This window comes from Pelodiscus sinensis, chromosome 12 (genome assembly GCF_049634645.1).
Source record: "Pelodiscus sinensis isolate JC-2024 chromosome 12, ASM4963464v1, whole genome shotgun sequence".
Taxonomy (NCBI): Eukaryota; Metazoa; Chordata; order Testudines; family Trionychidae; genus Pelodiscus; species Pelodiscus sinensis.
The window spans coordinates 1,316,154-1,329,599 of record NC_134722.1 but is presented as its reverse complement, the minus strand read 5'-3'; the positions used below and the strand labels follow the sequence as shown (position 1 = coordinate 1,329,599).

At 43.4% G+C, this 13,446-nt stretch overlaps 1 protein-coding gene across 3 annotated transcripts in view; it reads left to right on the top strand.

The window, feature by feature from the left end:
- The window catches only part of ZFHX3 (zinc finger homeobox 3), a 1,230,042-nt gene that overhangs the window by 202,688 nt on the left and 1,013,908 nt on the right, over positions 1-13,446 (top strand). For all 3 annotated transcript variants that reach the window (XM_075939761.1, XM_075939759.1, XM_075939760.1), the window contains exon 4: positions 2,846-3,005. The gene's annotated coding sequence lies outside the window, so the exon portion shown is untranslated. The remainder of the gene's footprint in view (positions 1-2,845; positions 3,006-13,446) is intronic.

Below are 13,446 nucleotides of genomic sequence, written 5' to 3'. Positions count from 1 at the left end.
AGAGGAATCCATTCCAGCACAAAACTGAGCCAGGACTCTTGCATCTGAAAGTAACGTGGCTACCTGCTGAGCTAAGGCAGAGCCTGCTTTTTTTTCCTGTCAGTGGTTGTTCTATTTGAAGCTCACAAGCAAAGGGTTCAGCCAAAGGCATCAAATATATAAAATCATTAAGCGAATCCATGGCTATCACAGGGAAGCAGCAAGCCTAGAGGGGTTGGTATTCTCAATGGCCACATGTCCAAGAGTTAATCAGACCCAGACCTGCTTCACTTGTGAGACAAATTTAGAAAGATAAAGATCTTAAAATCTTTTTTAAATGATCTAGGCACCATGCCTTAAATCAGTGATTTTCAACCTTTTTTAAATTTGTGAACCCCTCAAAAGGAGGTGCAAACCCCTTTGGAAATTGTAGTGGTAGTCTGGGGATCCCAGGTTGAAAACTAGTGCTTTAAACTGTGTTTTACTGTCATGGATTCATTTCAGGGTGTACCTATAAATCAGTAGTACCCTTGTGTGTGTTATGCTGTTAGCTTTAAAATTGTGTACATTGATACACAGAGAAGAAGATGGGGACAGTCATCATTATAAGAAATGGGTGCTGCTGGATCCCTAAATCTCTCACTTAGCCATACTAACAACCTGTCACCATCTGCTACGATGAGGCCCAGTTTTTGTCCTTGGGTGGTTCATCTTGCCCTTTCACATGTGAGTAGCAGATGGATGGGTTTTGAACCCGCCTCTTCCTCCTCCTCCTCCCTGCACTCCCCACAAATCATAGAGACGCAAAAGGTCTGACAACCCGGGGCAGGGCAGCATGATACTACTTGAAAGAAGGCCCCAATAGGCTGGGATGAAGTCTATGAAATGCTAAAGCAGATATGTGAAGAGATCTGGCTTAGGAAATTATCAGAGGCTATCCCTGAAATTAAAGCCACAGCTGCAGCATGCCATGTCAGTTTGCAGGAGCTACTTCCAGGAGCAGCGTGCCTTTACTTTCAAAGACAATATGGGCTCTGTTAGGACTGCTTAAGACTGGTGACTAAGTCTGAGCCAGAAGCTACAAGATAGAATCCATGATCTGGAAGGCCAGCCCAAAAGATACAATTTGAGTGTGGTGTTCCCTGAGGAAATGGATACGGGCAGGCCAGTAGAATTTCTGTCTAGGCTCCTACTTGAAATCTTTTCCTTATTGCCGATACAGAGCTAGGAGTAGATCCCACTGCTCCCTAGCCCCTGCATCTAAGATGTTTATATTCAGAGTCCTATACTATAGAGTGAAAGAATCCATCCTTCACAAAGCCCAAAGACAGGGAACCTGAGCTGGATTAGGCATCAAATAACAGTTTTTCCTAATGACAGGCAGGATGCAGTTAAAAAAGGGCCTATTCAATATGGAAAGGAACTGGCCAAAGAGAAAGAACTGAACTATTTTACAGCCTTCTCTGCCTTTTTTAAGATCAAGCAGGAAAACCAGCTGCTTACACTCTCCAACCTGGGAGAAGCAGAAAACAACACTGTTTTCATATAATAAAACAGAGAAATTGACATTGCCAGGGGATCTAACGATGCCATTCAGCAGGTGTGTTGCTGAGTGGTTGTCACCAGAGGCAAAATGATCTGGAGAAACACTCACCTCAGCTCTGCAACCTCCATGTCTGCCTCTTGCCTGTATGTAAAGCCAAGCAGAACAGTCAGACACTCCTACTCAAACCAACACACCACAGCAGCCCTCTGACAGGTGATCGATTTTACCTAATGAATTGGGGTTGATCAGCTATTGTTTTGGATCTCCTCGACCCATTTCCAATCACTGTTATAAAGTTCTGTTCTATTGCTGTTACACTTCAGAGGACTGGGAAGAGAGTACCATCACATTACCTTGCTCAAAGGCCATGTTTACACTGGCACAATCTTGCGCAAAAGCAGCCGCTCTTGTGCAAAAACTTGCTGCCTGTCTACACTGGCCGCCTATTCTTGCGCAAGTAAACTGACATTCTAATGTATGAAATCAGTGCTTCTTAAGCCAGAACTCTGATGCTTCCGCTCAGGAATAAGTCCTTTTGCGCAACTGTTCTTGCACAAGCGGCCAGTGTAGACAGGCAACATGAATTTCTTGCGTAAGAAAGCCCTATGGTTAAAATGGCTATCAGAGCTTTCTTGCGCAAGAGAGCGTGTACACTGGCATGGATGCTCTTGCGCAAAAGCACATGCCAGTGTAGACGTTCTCTTCTGGAAGAGTTTTTGCAGAATAACTCTTCCACAAAAGAGTTTTTGCGTGAGAACATGCCAGTGTAGATGTAGCCAAAGTGTTTTTAAGAACAGCAATGGAGTTTAGCTGAAATGGTAATATAATACCAAGATTTGAAGGAAATATTTCAGTTCTTATGGGCCTGTAAATAGCTGGCCATCAAAGGGCCATATGCTGTATTGTAAGTAGGTAACGTGTAGGAGATGGTGGAGTTATTTGTTCTTATTTTCCATCCCTCATATTTTTCCCCCAGCAGATCCCCCAAAAGATATCATTTGTAGCAACCTAAGCAGCAGTGCAGACATGTGTATGTTAGCCCAGAAACCCTCTTTAAAATGTGCGCAGGGATGCTCACCCTCCTAATCCCTGCCTTATGTAATGTGGGGGGTTGGGAATATTCATTTGTTTTGTAGTTGACTTGGAGCGGAGAGGATACTTTTGTTTGGACTGCCCCTTTGTAACCTCCTGTTTTTGTCCTCCTAATCTGACCGGAATGTATTGGTCTTTAACATCGTTGTCTTTTGTAATAGCCCACCTCCTCTCAACTTTCTTACCCATTGCTGCTCTGTTTTCTCTTCTCCTTATGCATTTCCATAGATACCCTTCCTGCTGGAATCCTCACCCCATCCAAAGCCCAGGGCCTTCATGGAACTGGCATGAGGAACATTGCCCACTGTGAGTACGTATGGCTAACCTACTTACCTGTGCTGCTTGGACCTGACAGAAAGGAAAACATAGTCTCCCTCAGAGCTGACAGGTAATACACGTATCCCCAGGAAACTCACCTCACTGAGTCTGAGGTGCAAAAGGCTGGGTTGCTGGGGGCATTGTTAAAAATTATTCTGCTGAGTCAACGGGCTGTTAATTCTGTTCAGTGAAAAACTGAACCCAGATCCTATTAACTGATACTAACCTCTGTGCCAACAAAGACGATCCCTTTGATTATAGAGGAGGACTTCAGGGGAGCGTCAGACCTGGCTTTGGACAGATGGAGTAGACTCCAGTGATCATAGTTCTCCGTGGGGCAGAGCATTATTGCCCAGATGGAGGAATTGAGCTTCAAGGACAGGTGGAGGCTACAGCGCTGCATCCCACATACATGGATCAGTTAGTTTTTGGTATACGATAGCTTGGTGAGCTCTGTTATTGAAAATTAAATAACAGCAATTATTGTCCCTGGTCACATTCCGGTGGTGCTGCACGCTCCTCTCTTGAAGAAGTAGGGGAGACCAGAGGGTGGAATTTAAACTCCTCTTTACTGCTAGTCACAACTTAAAATGTTTGTGGGGAAGAAGATAATTTTTTTCTTTGAGACATTACCACTCCTTGATAGTCTGAGAAATCTTGTGGGACACATCCAAAGCATGTGTAAGGAGTGGGATAATATCGTATTCCTCCCATAACAAGAAGGCCAGGCAGGCTGAGCTCGTAAATTTTTAATAAAAAAGTTCAAGGAAGCAGACTTCAGTTACAGATTCCCCCTTTGTTGGTCACCTCTTGGAGTTTATCCAATCTCAGAGATGAAATTTATAAATGAACTTCAGCTCAGACTGAATTTGCTTATTTAGACTAAATCAGACATACTGCGAATCTAGCAATAGAGCTGAGAAACTATTAGTGCATAGGCTTGGAGTGAAGTTACTAAGAACTAAAATCCCTTCAGTTCAATCTAGTCAAATAAAAAAGGTACTCATTAACAATTCTCTAAATTCTACCAATGCTTGTATTGTGTGCAAATCCCCCTCCCACATGTTCAATTTGAGTAATGCTACCAAAATCTGCATACAAACATAAAGTAAGAAGAGCCACTCTGGGTGAGACCAAAAGTCAATCTAGCCCAGGATCCTGTCTTCCAACAGTAACAAATGCCAGGTGATTCAGAGGGAGTGAACAGAACAGGGAATCATCAAGTGATCTATTTCCTGTCGCTCATTCCCAGCTTCTGGCAAACAGGCTAGGGATACCTCCCTACCCATCCTGGCTAATAGCCATTGATGGACCTAATGTCCATGAATTTATCTAGCTCTTTTCTGAACCTACCCTCAATTCTCCCCACAAAACAACAACAAATTTGCATAGCCTGGAAAGTATGGCTATCCAAGGCAGGGTCCCAGGACTAAATGGCTTCCCTGCTGAATTTTATACCCAATTCAAAGACACCCTGTCTCACAAAAGCGACGAGGAGTCCTGTGGCACCTTATAGACTAACTGAAGTATAGTGGTGCCACAGGACTCCTCGTCGCTTTTGCAGATTCAGACTAACACGGCTACCCCTCTGATACCTGTCTCACAAATTTGCCAAAATATACACTCAGGCTTCTGGTACAGCATGGTGCCCCCTTTGGAGAATGAAAGTCCAACCTCAGCCAAGCTTAAGCCTGACAAAGATGCCTAAGAACCTGCTTGCTGTTGACCAATATGCTTAATCAATTGGAACATCCAAGTATTGTCTACGATTGTAGCTGGGTGATTAGAAAAAGCCACAAGGAGCATACTGCACATAGGCCAGGTGGGTTTTATACCACAGAGATGTGAGTTGGGCCACACCTCAGCTTAGCAATGTGCTGTCCTACTATAACCCCTCAAAACCTGTTGAGCTGTATGGTTACTGGACATGGAAAAAGCCTTTGACAGAGTTAATTGGAGGTCTTTGTTCCTCATTTTATAAAAACTTCATGGCAAAATTTTGCCTCTCACCTTGTGACTGCCTAACTCAGATGTCCCCAAACCATGGGGCATACCTGAGAATGTTTAGGGGGGCAAAGGGCCAGACTATCGCCTAAGAAGGGCAGGAAGGGAGAACCACATGGCCAGACTCCTGGATTGGTGCTCCTGTCCTAGTTCTCATACTGTAATCAATGACTATATCTCCTTTCCTTCCTGCCTTCACTGTGGACCTCGCTGGGGCTGTCCCCCTTTCTGTTTGATTTAGCCTTACAGCCACTGTCACTGAAAATCAGGTGATCCAGGCTATAAAACCAGGGTCCCAAGAAATGAAAACAAGCTTAAATAAGACCATTACCAACATATTACAAATGAGTGAATTGTTTGGTAAAATCTCGGGACAAAATTAAATGAGCATACATTGGAGCCTCAGTGTCTTTTGAGGGGTGCATAACGTCCTTTTAAAAATGTCTTTCACGGACAGTAGATTGAAATCAGGTACTTAGGAGTCCTTTTTCTTAGAAGTATAAAAGAAGTAGTCACATTAATCGTGCAGTTTTGGATTTACATAAGTGACAGGCCTTCCCTCTAGCCCTTTGGGGGCAGTTAATATATTAAAGCTGAATGGCCTCCCAAGACTTCAGTTTTTCCTTAGCTCCTTGCCAGTTTATATTTCCCCCTTCTCTTTTTTGGCAGAATTAACAACATTTTAAAGACCTTTTTGTGGTAGTTGGGCAACATGCCCAGATTATCCCCGGAAAAAAATGTAGCTGCCTATCAGATCAGCAGGCTGTGGCCTTCCCAACCAGAGGCTTTAGGGTGACTCCTCAGTTGTGAGCCAAGTGACACAATTGCAGAGTCCCCAACGCTCTAGGGGCTCTGGCCTGGCCGGACATGGAGAAAGGAATTGAAGCCCCACTACTACCAGAGTCCCTTCTAACCTCTGAATTGTACTGTTTCCTTAGGGAGACATTTGTCACAAGTTTGCCTGCTAGGAACGCCAGGAACTGATAGTGTCTAAGTTTAAGTTCCTCCTCTTGTTGCATTCATAGACTTCAATTTGGGAAAATTCCAAAGTTTTAATTGTCCACAGACTTTTTCTATGGACTGACTGGATGAAAAAAGAGGTGTTGTGAGCTTCTCCCACATAAACGAAAACGATTCCTTCATTCCCTTTCCTTGGCCTCAGGACCTATTACCCTATTATGGTCAGTGCTCTGAAGTTTATCACAGTCCTATGTTGCCATGTATTAATTTAATTAACTTTGTCATCTGTAAATTTTGCTACCTCACTATTCTTCCTAATTTCCAAATTATTAATATTAAAAAATATGGGATGAAACATGGATATTTGAGATGCATGTTTGCCAGTTTAATTTTACTCTTTGCTTTCTGTCTCCTGCCAGTGTTTGATTCATGGCAAAATTTTGCCTCTCACCTTGTGACTGCCTAACTCAGATGTCCCCAAACCATGGGGCATACCTGAGAATGTTTAGGGGGGCAAAGGCCCAGACTATCGCCTAAGAAGGGCAGGAAGGGAGAACCACATGGCCAGACTCCAGCCTCTGTCTGGAGCCCAGCTCCTGGCCCTCACTGTGGCTTTGCTCCTAGCCCCAGGTCCCGACCGTGCCATGGCTGCCCCAGGTCCCAGCTCCCAGCCATGGCTGCTGGGGAGGTGCAGATAGAATGTATGACTAGGACCGGGGGCATGACAGAAAAAGTTTGGGGACCACTAACTTAGTTTCTTTAGTAGCCTCTTGTGTGGGACCTTTTCAAAGGTCTTTTGAGAGTCTATACCAATTATGTCAACTGGTTCTACTTTACCACTACTTTCCAGATGTGCTCAACGCACTCGAAGCGATTAGCAGTCATGATGTTCGTTAGCAGAATCTAGTTTGCAAACTAGCCTGCGATGAGTATAGCTCAGTAGGCTGTGGCTCCTGCCTCTAGTAAAGAGACAGAGGCTGTGTGGAGGGCCATGCCAGCCTCTCTGAGGTTAACACTATCTGCCAGTAGCGTGAGATCCATGGGACACAGCTGGAGGTTTTCCCCAATACATAGAGATCATGGTCCTTAACAGATGTCTCTGAAGTGTGTACTGCTGAGCTCCTGTCAGCTTTCCACTAGCTCTTAATTTAAATATTCCTCCAATGGCTTATTTATTTCACTTGGCAGTAGTTGGAGTACATTTTGATCAAAGGGGAGCCCATCTCTGTGGATAGGCTCCCCCGGGCCAAAGTATTCCCCAGTGCCTGTTAAAGTTGAACCCCTCTTCTTTGCACAGTTTTCTCAGCCCCACACTGGGACCCTGAAGAAGTTCCTTGAGTGCTCTATGTGTATTCCCACTGTTGGGGATATGCCATGTGGTGCAGCTGGGCATTCATGCATCCCTTCCACCCCTCCCTTGCATGCATAGGCATTCTGAGGCATAGCTCTAGTAGAAGGAGTAGGTTAACGTCTCTGATCTGGTATCTATAGTTAGATAGGGACTTCCTAGACTAGTTATTGTTAAGAAAATTTTATAGTTATTTTAAAGTAGGTTAGATTAGGATTTTAGCTGTCAGTAGTATACTCACCAGTTCTGGCACAGGTGATCCCAGTGTGACAATGCATGGGTTTACGATGTGGTTGGTTTGCTGCTCTCAAACTCAAAGATGCACTCTTCTATATTTCTGTGAGACTGGAGCAGGGTTGGCTACTGTCTTGTGCCCCCTCATGGCCAGATGCTACTTTGCAACCTGCCTCTATTTCTCCCTTTTCAGGGCCCTTTAGAATTCATAGGAGCACATCTCTGTAGCCTTTTCATTTGAAGTCTTGGGAACCGCGGAGAGTCCATGCCACACATGATTGATCTGTCTAGCTCTGAAGGTGTTTCTTCCACAGGAGCAGTAATTCAAGTGGACAATGTGTCTGCACGTGTCAACAAACATGGAGAATTTTGATCATCTTAACCATGCAGTGAGGTGATAAAATTTAGCCCTGGTGTCTCCTTGGCAGTGTTTACCCAATTGCTTTCCATCTAGCGGGAGAACACAATGCAGTCTCTGAGCAGAGATTCCTCCCAGATGGTCTGTAAAGGGCTCTGCGATTAAAAACATTTTCAGTCCTTGAGGATTTCTGAACATCTCTCTGTTCACCACCAGATTCAATATGAAATATACCTGGTTTTGCTTAAGAACTGATTCAGGTAATCATGGGTGGCTATGTTCCTCCTTGAATTGAGAAGGGCACTGCAGGGTGGCAGACACACTTGCAGGGCCCTTGGACAAGATGAGGGGATGTCCCAGCTTAATGCCTCTGGAAGGAGCGGGGCTTTAGGTGAAAGGGGCAGGGTGGGGGCTAGCCTTCCATGGCCAGTCCTTCAGTGCTGCTTGGAGCATGCCGTGCGGGATCTGGCGGCGATTTAAATTTTCCTGGTACTGCTGCCACAGTAGCAACATCTGGGAGCCACGGGCACTTTTAAATCACTGAGCCCCTGGGCAGCTGCTCTCCTTGCCCCTCCTGTCAGCGGGCCTGGGGGTCTGGTATATTTATTTCCCACATTCCCACTAACCTTCAGACTTCTATAGAAAATATGACTGGATTTGCCCAGGGTGACTTTAATTGCTGTCGCATGGCTGAGGCACAGTGGTAAACCAAGTTACCATCTTATACTTGCCATTAGATATACACTCCCATTATTAATGGGCTTACTGCCTCTGCAGGAGGTGCAGATCTTCCACCTAGCATTCTAACATCTGGTAGCTTGGGCAATAGCCTGGTAGCTTGGGCAATAGCCCTTGGAAAGCCCTGGGAAAATCATGCTCTGTTGAGGTGCGGCAAGTGCTAATGAATGCTAGGAAGTGATTTGCTAGAAAGAGTTCCAGTTAGAAATGACAGTGATTTTCATTTCTGAATCATGACTGATAAGATGTTGAACAAGTTTCAGTTCCTGCAGTTTGTTTTAGAATTTGTTACACTGGAAAGCAAGGAGTTTGTGGCTCTCCTGTATTGAAGTCCACTTAGCTGAAATAGTAGTGCTCTACAGTAATGGAAACTCCTTTTTTTGGTTATATTTGTAAAAACTTTTAAAAAGGCTTACTTAGTGAATCAGTATTCGCCAGGATACTTAACTCCGAGAGGCTCTGGGAGACAGACCCATAGTCTTCTATAGACAACCACCTAACCTCAAGATGATTCTTACCAACAACCACAGGACATACCACTCTAATACCAACCCCGGAACCTTCCCTTGCAACAAACCCTGTTGACAGCTTTGTCCACATATTCATTCTTCTGATACCATTATTGGACCTAACCAATTGAGTTATAAGATCAAGAACACATATTCCTGCTCATCAAGAAATATAATTTATGCTATCATGTGCTGAAAGTGTCCGTCTGCTATGTACATTGGACAAACGTCTCAGACACTTCACCAAAGAATCAATGCCCACAAAACAGATATTTGACAGGATCACAAAGAAAAAACAGTTTCTTGCCATTTCATCCAGAAAGGGCATTGTCTCAATGACTTGATTACCTGCATCCTGCCTCAAAGACCTTTTAACACTAGACTTGAAAGAGAATCCTCTGAACTGTCATTCATGCTTAAATTCGACACTTTACGCCTATGTCTAAACAAAGGCATTAATTATCTTACCCATTACATAGATAGCTTCCCCAATTATCACCTCTAATATTATTAGCTCACAGACATTTACCTTCCTCCCTCATCCCCCTTCTGTTCTGAAATTTGATTTGTCCTTTTCATATGTGTTCATTTTTTTGATTGTATCTTTTGGTATATATGGTTGTGCCAGTTTTCTTCCACTATTTGATCTGAGGAAGTGGGTCTGGCCCAAGTAAGCTCATCACCTAATAAACCATCTTGTTAGTCTTTAAAGTGCTACATAGTCCTATTTTTGTTTCAGTATTTGACGGTATGAGATTCTGTCACCATGCAATGTGAATTTAGTTTTGGGACAACATAGATTAAAAGAATTGGGGTTGTTTAGTCTGGAGAAGACAAGACTGAAGGGAGACAATATAAGATTTTTTAAGTAAAGAAGTTTGTAACGGGGGGGAGAAAATTGTTCTCTAACCTCTGAAGATGGAACAGAAGCAGCAGTGGGCTTAAATTGCAGTAAGGGCAATTGTCAGGTTAGTTAAGCACTGGAATAGATTGTCTAAGGAGGTAGTGGATTGGATCTCAGAGGGGTAGCCCTGTTAATCTGTAACTTTAAAAACAATGAGTCATCCTGTGGCATCTTAGAGACTAACAAAATATATGGTATCATGAGCAAAACCCACTTCCACAGATGATGATGAGAGATTCATAAAAGCAGGTTACAAAAACACCTGTTAGGGATAGACTAGAATAGATAATACTTAGTCGAAGACTTCTCGAGGTCCTTTCTGGTCCTACGAGTCTATGCCTTGAGGGTGGGACCCCCTTCCATATGTTATGTTTTGTAAAGATAAGGTCTTGGACTACATGCTATGTTCCTTCCTTAAATGATTTTGGAGCTTCATTTAAATAAACCAAAGTATTAATTTATTAGTATTCTTTCCAAAAACCCCATTCATGTAAAGGGGAGAATCTTGGTTACATTCCTTAGATGCAAATAGAGCACTTGCGTCCAATGGGGACAGAGCAAAAAGCTTCAGGACTTTTCCTAAGTTCTTGCTTTCATATGTGAGTCACTCTGAAGGTCAGGCCATGTGAGCACAGGGCTTGTCTGTAGGGGTATGTCTAGACTACAGGGTTTTGTCGACAGAAGTTTTGTTGACAGATACTGTCAACAAAGCTTCTGTCGACAAAGAGCGTCTAGACTACATCCAGTTCTGTTGACAAAGCAAGCCGCTTTGTCGACATAACAGTGTGGATGCAAAGGACAGTGTAGATGCAATAATGCCTTCTATCAACAGAACTCTGTCGACAAAAGGCGTTATTCCTCGTAGAATGAGGTTTACATACGTCAACAAAACTGCTGAGTTTTGTTGACGTTATGTTGACATAACTCAAAGGCAGTGTGGACGCAGGTGTAGTTTTGTCGACAAAAGTCCACTTTTGTTGACAAAACCCTGTTGTCTAGACACACCCTATGAGTTAGACTATATGTGGAAGAGTGTTTCTAGAGGAACTTCACGCTCTCCTGTTTCTCTTTAATGCCCATTCTCCTAGGTGAAGCAAAATGCAGGACAATGTAGCACTTTAAAGACTAACAAGATGGTTTATTAGATGATGAGCTTTCGTGGGCCAGACCCACTTCCTCAGATCAAAAAAAGCTCATCATCTAATAAACCATCTTGTTAGTCTTTAAAGTGCTACATTGTCCTGCATTTTACTTCAGCTACCCCAGACTAACACGGCTACATCTCTATCACCATTCTCCTAGGGTGATTGCTACATGTGTAGTAGTCACTGAACATAGTCCCCATTTGAAATATGCAAAGATGCTACATGGAATCCCAACCATGCCTTTATGCAACCTTATTCATTGGATCCCTGCCAACAGTTTGGTAGCGCGGTGCTCTGGCCATTGTGTAATTAGGATTCCATCTTTCTCCTCCATTTTACTGCTCTGCTAGCTGAACTATCCCAAGAGTGGAACTATGCAGAGAACCCTTGGAAAGGAAATGAAGATGTCTCGTTTACTTACTTGAACCTTGATTTTCTTCCGTATGGTCTGTGCACAGTCTCACTCCCTCCGTGCCTTCCATGCTCCTGTTGGGCTTTAATTCCAGTGTTGCTTGGTATTCTGCTTTTGCAGTGGAAGGAATTGAAGCAGCAAGAGAGGCTCCGAATGTGCTCTAAAGCTGGGGGTGAGAGTGGGGGGGGGGGGGCATGTGAGCACCTATCAGGCACCACACCCAGAAAGTTCCACCCTCCCAGTTGTACTGGTTGGCATATCCACTAGAGAGTGTGAATAGGCAGAGGCCATCTTGAAACTCCAGTTGCAAGTAAGTAACCTTTATTCCCCCCATCTAACTGGGCCTGTGCTGGAAGGACTGGAAACTGGCAGACTTTCAAAGAAAACTGTGACTGAAATCCCAGAACCTCAGGCTTTTATCTAGCATTCTGTGTTCAGCTTCCAGGACTTCTATTCTACACTTCCGTATATCACTGGTACTAGCATGTGCCATGACCAGAGGCTCCTGCCCAGCTCTCACCAGAAGTCTATTTGTACTCACCCTAAGCAATAGCAGCCTATTGTTCAGCCTGTATATAGCCTTGTTGCATAAGAGGCAGAAATGATTCAACTAGTGTTATAGGATTATAAAAGTTACATATTAAAAGAAAGCTATTAGATCAGCTGGTTGATCTTCCTGCTTGTCCTAGTGATGGGGCTTCTAACCTTTATTTTAGGGGACTTGGCAGCCTTATGCATCTTATTATCAGCAAGATTTCCTTGATATTCAGCCCTAATGTTCCAAGTATTTAATTCCAATTCCTGTGTGTCACTACGAGCAATTTTTCTCACAGCTCTCTTTGGGCACCCTTCACAAATATATGGACCGTTATGTGGGTCTCTGCTCCATACTATTCATTTAGCCAAGTTAGCGCTGTTAATCTTTCCTCTAAGTCAATCCCTACAGCTTCTTGATCATCCAAACTTTTCCAGCTGGTTGCTACCTTTCTCATAGCATTGTTCCCAGAATGCAATGTGATATTCGAAGGTGCCATTGCACCAGAACGGCATACAGAAGGAACAATCACCTGTCTGCTCTGTGACGCAAGTTCTTTGTCTATTTAGCATAACATTTCATAAACTTTTCCGCAGCTCTGTTGTTTGCAAACTCATGTCTAACTGACTGGCCACTTCCATTGCCAGGACTCTTTCAACCATTACTGGTTTGTTATGCCCTCTCCTTTGGTATGTATAGTTTTAATGTTGATTTCTGTGTTTAATAAGTTGTTTCAAGAGATGTGACCTAACAAGGTCAAAGCTTTCTTGAAGACCAGAGAAAATATTTTTGTGGTATTCTTAAATTTTGGCCTGTGGCTTGTAGATTTCTGTTGATCTTAGTGCTATGCATCCAATATGTAGGGGTAAGTCTATACTAGCCACTCCAGAGCAGTACAGCCCCGTAAGGAGGTTTTTCATCACTGTAGAAAATCCGTCTCTCCAGGAGATGGCAACGAGGTTGATGGAACTGTCTACAGTGGGGCATGAGTCCACTTAACTACCTCCTTCAGTGGTATGAATTTTTCACAGCCTTGAGCAATGTAGGTAGGTTGACATAAGTTTTCAGTGAAAATCAGCCTTCAGATGCTCTGTGTCTAGACTGTTGATTTCTCAATGTTTTTGTAAAACAATTTTTTTAAAATCAGTTATGCAGTCAAGGGTTTCACATCATGGAAATCAGTGATTTATAAATTAGGGTGTGTGCTCTCTATACATTTTTATTTCTTGTGTATTATACTGTAATTAGCTGATTGCCAGTATGTGAAACCACTGATTGTAGAACTGATTTTTTAAAAACATTTCTGGAGTGTTGCCTTCTTGTTTGTTTTACAGTAGAGCCTGGAGGCCATAACTGTGGTCGGG